Source organism: Galeopterus variegatus, unplaced genomic scaffold, assembly GCF_000696425.1.
Source record: "Galeopterus variegatus unplaced genomic scaffold, G_variegatus-3.0.2 Scaffold174, whole genome shotgun sequence".
Classification (NCBI taxonomy): domain Eukaryota; kingdom Metazoa; phylum Chordata; class Mammalia; order Dermoptera; family Cynocephalidae; genus Galeopterus; species Galeopterus variegatus.
This window is the reverse complement of record NW_007726285.1, coordinates 63,716-71,614: the sequence shown is the minus strand read 5'-3', so window position 1 is coordinate 71,614 and position 7,899 is coordinate 63,716. Positions and strand designations below refer to the sequence as shown.

Here is a 7,899-nt window from a genome sequence, read left to right as displayed (position 1 = left end):
TGATCACTCTTCCTGTTTCACCAGTGACAGAAACAAGACCAGGCGGGTTGAGCAATTTTCTCGAGGTCAGAGAGCTGGGACCCAGGCCTTTCCAGAAAGATCCTACCTCTCCCACAATTTTTTTAAAAACTAAAAATCCAGACATAAAACTGCATTTAGCTACCAAGCCCTTCTTTTTTCCCCTTTTGCTTTAGGTGCCAGGAAGTTCAGAATAAAATTTAAGGCAGATTTGGAGTACAGTAATCCCTGCAACTAATCTGCTATTTCTATTTCTGCAGTTTTACTGTTTTCTTGCAAACCCCTTTTGGACACAGATGGGGTACGAGTTATAAACAACATTTTTAAAGGTATCAATCTGTTTGCACAAGTGGACCCTCAACATCCACTGACCTCTCCAATGCTCAGCTTGCTAGAAATGCCCTCTGGATGATTTCTATTTCTGCAGTTTTACTGTTTTCTTGCAAACCCCTTTTGGACACAGATGGGGTACGAGTTATAAACAACGTTTTTAAAGGTATCAATCTGTTTGCACAGGTGGACCCTCAACATCCACTGACCTCTCCAATGCTCAGCTTGCTAGAAATGCCCTCTGGATGTGTCCACAGCTGCCACCCCTCCTCTCTCTAGTCACCTCGAGAGTCTGCTTCTGCAGGAGCCCCCACTCTACCGTGCATCTCCATCCTTGCTCAGCCTGGCCCAGCCCGGCCGGGCAGTGAATGCTTGAGGGAAGCGTCTGGTCCAGAAGCAGAACACGAGCAACCTGGAGGCAGCCTGGACTCGAATTCCAGCTCCACCTTTTTCTTAATGTGTGACTCTGGATATGCCTTCCCCAGAACTCTAGCCCCACAGGGCCGGGAGCCTCCTGGAGCCACCTCTGCAGAGCACAGAGGGTCCAAGGGACACTAGCCCATGGTTCTACTGCTGGCACCACCTATGCTCACATCCCCCTGCAGGAAGCTGAGGCATGGCCAAGAGAAGCGCCTCCAATCCCTCCGAGGCAAATCCAGTGCGTCCTCGCCACTCCCAAAGCAGGTTGCATGTGGACCTCTATCCCAGCTCACAGGCCATTCTGTGTGGAGCCTGGCAAGCTGCAGACATGCCTGTGAACTGGGCAGCCACACAGGACCCTGAACTCCACGGCGACCTCTGCAGCCTGAGCCTCCTCACCTGTGTGGGGGCAGGGCACAGCAAAGGACATGGAAACACTTCATAGCCTGAGACCCCTGTCCCAGTGGGAAGGATGGTGAGGATGGGTCATGTGGTCCTTGTACTAAGCCGTGACAGCCAGCATCTGAGGGCTGCCCCAGGACGGGAAGCAGAGGCCGAGCAGATCCCTGACTATGCTCCCACCCTCTGGGAGAAGCAGGAATCCCCCCCACACACACACTGCCTCTTCACACCCCTCCTCGCATGTTTGCTATTTTGTTATTGTTGTTAATTCCTCACCAGGTGGAACCCGGCACTGTGGGCTTAATTAAGCTCAGCCAGCTGTTGCCATACACGGGGATGTGACGCATGGCAGAGTCAGCCACGAGCAGTGCAGGCGGGAGGAGGGTGAGGGGGAGCCCTAGGCCCAGAACAGAATGCAGTCTGAATTTGGAGGACAGGAAGCTGGGGCTGCCAGAGGGGGCTTCTCTGGGCAGGTCCAAGGATGTGGGTGGGACTAGGCCCCAGCTGCCACCTCCCCTACATTCCTTTGATGCAGACATCTTAGCTCCTGAGAACTGAGACCCCAAAAGACAAAGAAAGACTTTGCAGAGGCAGCTCCTGCTGCAGAGGGGACAGGAGCAGGCAACCACTAGGGATGCACTGACTAGACCCTGCACCACAGGGGGCACAGGGTCGGAGATGTGTAAGAGTGTGTGTGCATGTGTGCACGAGCGTGTGCACAGGCACGAGTGTACATATGTGTACGGCATGTGTGCACAAGTGTGCACATGCCCGTGTGTGTGTATTGTGTGTGCACATGTGTGTGACCTGTGTATATGTAAGCATGTGAGAGTGCGTGTGTGTATAACTGCATGTGTTTATGTGCATGTATGAGTATATGCATGTATGTGTATGTGTGTGAGTGTGGGTATTGTGTGTAGGGGGTGGTGCGTGCATGTAAGAGACTGTGTCCACACACAAGTCTCTGGGCAGAGATTAGACTGAGTCAGCATTTCTCATTTGTTTCACAGAACGTGACTCGCGACTTCTGTAAGACATGAATGGACATTCTATAAAACTGAGTGAAGGTAAGTGTGCAATCCCAAAGCACTCAGTCAAATGAAGCTGAACTAGTTTGTATCCGACCTCTAAGCCCAGTTCCCTCAAGTCAAACTGTCGTTCCCCGCAAGACATAAAGAACTCCAACAAACTGGTAAGAAAAATGGGCAACAGACTTGACCAGACCCTTTACCACAGAGGATGTTCAAGACACTAGCAAACATGTGACAAGGTGCTCAACCCTTGTTGAGACACCGCCACACGCCCAGCAAACATCTGCCACCGAGAAAACTGACCACACCATGGCTGGCGAGGACATGGAGCAGCTGGAGCACTCGTCCGCTGGCAGTGGGAGTTAAACTGCTTTCTGCCGCCTCAGAGGGCTGTTTGGCTCATGCCGAACATGAGCGCACCCTATGGATGGTCTCCACTCTCTCCAGTCCCCACCTAGAACATCAGCTCTTTCCGCCTTCTCTGCCCTTGCCTGGGTTGCAGGCTTCACTCCAACAAAAGTTCACCAAACGGTGGGTGGGGGGCAGGGGTGAAGTAGGGTCTCCTTGTTCCTAAACTTGCTCTTAGTTCAGCTTATTGTAACACAGCACCAGAAAATGAATTCAGGCTCAAATCTGAGACCAGGGATGAGGTGGAAGAATAAACGTAAGAACGCCCTCCTTCTGATGTACTCCAGTTTTCTAAGCACTTTCACCAACCAAACCTCGCGTGTTCCTCGCCAGACCTTTGTGAGATAAGCAGGGTTTTAACAATCGGCCCAAGTCACTCTGTTAATGGCAGGTAAGACTAAATGAAGCCTGTTGGAGGAGATCAAGGGTGAAGGCCGCTGCCTCAGGATGCTTTTGGCTGCAAGTAAGGACCTTAAACAGTAAGGAAACAGTTCCAAAATGGAAGTCTGGGGATGGCAGGACCCAGCATGGGCTGGTGCAACAGCCACCGAATGTCACAAAAATTCAGTGCTCTTTACATCTTCAGGCTGTCGGGGGACAGTTTCCCGTGGGCCTGCCACATTTCTGCATGCCTTGCAAGCTGAAGTACCAACAGTTTTTGTTCCAGATTTTCTTTTCACGTACTTTGTTTAGCAAATATCCCTGGTAGAGACAGTGCCCCTCCAAAGCAGAGGGCGAACTTGTCTGCTGTTTGGTGTAACACGGATCCCTTCCTCCCCCGGGGTGAAGGACAAGCGGGCCTGCTTGTCCCCATCATGAAAGACCGGAGCTCCAAGCTCAGCATCCCTGGCTGTGATGACAACACCTGCACCAGCATCCTCCTGGACCATGCCCACAGCGGGGACAAGGGAAGCCACCATCGGACGCGAGCTTCCGGTGGGCCTCGGGTGAGAAGGTCCTACGTCTCTGGCCCAGGAGGCAGCCGAGTCTTTGGGCGTCTCCTCGGACGGAGAGGCTTCTGCAGAGGCCTCCTTGTCCCATGCCAGGCAACAGGGCGGACCGCACGGGACTGGGCCGCTACGGTGGCAGCCTGCGTTCCAGCGCCCAGACTGCGGGACCCCGTCCACCCCGCCTCGTCTTTCCCACCGTGCGGGGACCCCCACGCTATTGGTCCTCGGCCCACTTCCGGTCAGTGCGAACTCCTCCCCTACTCCCTCCCCCCTTCCGCTGTGGACTCCCCCGTCCACCCCGCCTCGTCTTTCCCACCGTGCGGGGACCCCCACGCTATTGGTCCACGGCCCACTTCCGGTCAGTGCGAACTCCTCCCCTACTCCCTCCCCCCTTCCGCTGTGGACTCCTCAGATGACTGACACACGCTGGGCCCAATGAGTCATCAGGCCCCGTGCCTTCCTCCTCTCCTCTCTCGCCGAGGAAGTGCGCCTGCGCAGGAGGTTGTGCTGCACGTGGAGCGGGTCGCGCGGGCTCCCGCGGGCTTCGTGGGGACCCTCCCGGCCGGGCGTGGAGGGCAGGGGTGGGTGGCCGCCAGCACTGTTCTCCCAACAAGCTCGCCTTGGGTAGTGAGACACCCAGTTTTGGAAATGACCTACGCTGAGTCTCTGCCGGGCAGGAAGGGCCTGGGCGCGGAGGTCAGAGCCCACAGCACGAGCGGGCGGCGTGGTACAGGGAACCTCTGCGCGGGCAGACCCGGCCTACCCCGCCGCTCCCAGGCCTCACCCTGCCTCCCAGCCTGGCGTCTCCGGGATGGGTCGGGAAGCCTCTTGTTCAGCGCCTGGCCTGGGGGTTCCAGCTCTCCAGGCCCTTCAGTCCTCTGGCCCTGCTTCCTCACCGCACTGCTGCTGCATCAGCCCTCACGACCTAGGCTCTTAACAGACTCCTGTTTCCTCCTTTGTCAACACAATCGGTTTTTAACAGGCCAGCCAGAGTGATGATCTGCCCACAGACGTTGTCCCTCCTCTGCTTAAAACCCTGCCAGGGCTCCCACCTGCTGTGATCGGAATGTGTCCCCTGAATCCATGTGTTTGAAATTAATCCCCAATGCAATGGTATTGAGGGCTGGGACATGGAAGAGGTGGTTAGGTCATAAGGACTCTGCTCCCAGGAGTGGATTAATGCCATCACTGTGGGAGTGGGTTTGTTGTCAACAAGAGTGTGGCCCTCCCTTGCTTTGTCTCTGGCCCTCAGTCATGGGAGGACACAGCAAGAAGGCCCTCACAGATGCAGCCCTTGATCTTGGACTTTCTGGTCTCCAGAATAGTGAGCCAAATAAGTTTCTGTCCATTATAAATTGCCCAGTCTCAGGTATTCTGTTATAGCAACAGAAAACGGACTAAAACACCATCTCACTAGAGTAAAAGTCAAAGTCCTCAGACTGGCCCACAGGGCGCAGCCACGCATGCAGCCCTCTGACCTCGGCTCCTGCCTCTCATGCTCGCTGCCTGGCCTGCGCGTGCTGTTTCCTGCCTGGAGCACTTGCCCCAGAGCTGTACTTGGTCCCTTCTCCTCCTCCTGTACTCTGAGGCCCACCATGACCACCCATGACCACACAGTCGCAGCCTCCCTATTCCCCTCCTGTGCTTTCCCTTCAGTGAGAGACTCTCCCGATGCAGCAGTGGCTTTGGAGGACGAAGGGGTCAGAGCCGTGGAGGTGAGGGGCACAGACAGCTCATGAGGGATTTGGGAGGAGGGGGCACTCAGAGCCCAAGAGAACCAGAGAAAATGTTAGCCTCCACACACTCAGGAGATTTGACAGGGACAGGGCCACCCCCAGCTGTTGTCTGGACTACACAGGCAGCTGTAATCCAGTGTCATCCCTGCTGTGATGAGCAGCCCAAGGGGAATCAAGGAAGGCTTCCTGGAGGAAATGCTGTCTAAGCTGATTTCAGGGCAGAGCAGGAGAATGCTGGATGAAGAGTGCTCCAGGCATGGGAGTGGCATATTCAGAGGGCATGGGAGAGAGTGCATGCCTGGCACAGTCGGGAGCAGCAGGAGCTCTGCACCTGGACAGAGGCCAGTGTGCCACCTGGGAGATGAGGCTGGAGAGCCCGCATGCGAGGCCCCTGGGCTTGTTCCATGACGCGCAGCAGCCACTCCCCTGGAATACATGACCAGAACTGCATTTTAGAAAGACCGTCTGCCCCCGTTGGAGTCTGAAGTGGGGTCAGCAGACCGAACGTGGAGACAAGCAGGGTTCAGTCCTGCCTGAGCGGTCACCTTTCCAATGACCTGTATGAGGCAGGGTTCTCCCAGGTCTGGCCCTTGTGGACTGTGACTCTTCTTTAAGCCGTGCTCAGGGCTGTGGGGCACCCCTCAGCAAGCTTCAGGAGGACGGTGGCTCACCTGTCCCGTGATTACTGTCACAAGACAGCTGCAATGTGACTAGGTGGAGTACACAGCCAGTTGCCCCCAGGATGGGCCCTGTGCTCGATGGAGCAACTGAACCTAGCTGGCTCAGGGGCCCTCCTTCCCTGGGGGCTTCAGGCCCAGAGAGTCAGAGCTCTTGTCTGCATGTGTTTGTCTGCATGTGGAGTGTGTCTGTTGTCCAGAACCATGTTGGAACACGGGAGCACTCCACGAACATTCACGCCACCATAGATGTGATCATGTTTGTGCTCTGCTTCCTTGCAGAGTCTACAAGCCTACCAAAGGAGGAAGAAGGGGTCTGAGGAGACCACACACCCTCCAAGCCCGTTGGTGACCGAGATGTGCCCTCTCTGCACAGTAACCTGACACTGCTCCGCCTGGAGACTTGAGGTGTGGCCCCGACTCCATTGGCTCCCAGGGATGGGAGCTGCCTCCAGACGGGTGGGCATGGGCCTGGGCAGCCCTCTGACACCTGCAGGGGATACGGCAGAGGTGTTCACAAGGCCACCTTCCCCTCCGAGTGTGCCCTCCGGCTGGACACACAGGTAGTGAGCGCCAGAAACCTGCTGAATACGACACCTCAGTGGTCCTGGGGCAGGTTACCACCATCCCGTGCTCTCGGCTCCGGGAGCTCCCCTCTTCCATCAGGTCCTGTGCCTCCAGCCTTCTCCCCTCCAACCTCAGAGGCCAGAGCCTGGGCCGCCTCCAGGCAACCGAGCGGCCCCTCTTTTGGCACCAGTGCTCCACCTGTGGCACTTACCCACGCTCACCTTTTATTCACATTCAGCTTCCAAATAAAGTCAGCAGCCAAGCTCTCTCCTGACTAGCACAGGTAGAAAGACACCCTCTCCACCATGTGCAGTACTTGGTGCCTTGTTTTCCCAATCTGCTTATATTTAAGAGACAATGTCTAATGAAATCTGGAATTCATATACCCTGTGACCCGCCCACTCCACTTGTAGGACCTCGTGCCTCAGCTGTGCTCATCCCAGGCACGTCCCACTGTGGGCCGAGGACAACCCAGATGCTCATCAATAGACGAACAGTCACAATCCCAATGTGGATTAAATAACAGTAGCATGCTCTCGTGTTCAAAATGTCACACTGAGGCAGAACTAGATATCTTAAAAACAGCAATTTGCAGAACTGTGTCCCATCATGGGGCTCTCAGCACTGGCTGAACACTAAAATTACCTGTGAAGTCAAAAGAAACAAACACGGGCCGGCCCGTGGCTCACTTGGGAGAGTGCGGTGCTGATAACACCAAGGCCACGGGTTCGGATCCTATATAGGGATGTCCGGTTAGCTCACTGGCTGAGCATGGTGCTGACAACACCAAGGCAAGGGTTGAGATCCCCTTACCGGTCATCTTTAAAAAAAAAAAAAAAAAAAAACCCAAAAAACCAAACACACTCATCTCTGGGTGGACCAGGCTTCTGTATTTTTAAAAATCTCCCTCTGTGATGCCTTAGCCTGGCCTGCAGTAACAAATTCCCGGAGGTGGCACAGCGCACGCACAGGAATTGATTCCTCATGGTCCAGGAGGCTGGAAGTCTGAGATCAGGGTGACGGCATGGCTGGGTTCTGGGGGCCACTCCAGGTGGCAGAGGTGTGCTTGCGTCCTCCACAGGTCCCCCTCAGGCCTCTCATCTAAAAGCGCTAATGCAATCATGAGGGTGCTGGCCCCAGGACCTAATTGCCTCCCGAAGGCCACACCTCTTACACCATCACTTTGGGGGCAGGGATTTCAATGTATGAATTTGGGGGGACACAAACAACCTATACAGGGACTTTTATGCACAGTGCGGATGGGGATCCACTGCTCTGGGGCATGTGCCATTTGGGCATGGATGGGATAAGACATCCAGACACAGACACTCGCACACATGAGCGTCATGTGATCACATGC

At 55.2% G+C, this 7,899-nt stretch overlaps 1 long non-coding RNA gene across 1 annotated transcript; it reads left to right on the top strand.

Moving 5' to 3' along the window:
- The first annotated feature begins 535 nt into the window (after positions 1-535).
- Positions 536-7,220, top strand: LOC103581539. Its single transcript, XR_549677.1, has 3 exons — positions 536-1,243; positions 2,181-2,237; positions 6,255-7,220. It is a non-coding gene; the product is annotated as an uncharacterized LOC103581539 (long non-coding RNA).
- The last annotated feature ends 679 nt before the right edge of the window (positions 7,221-7,899 follow it).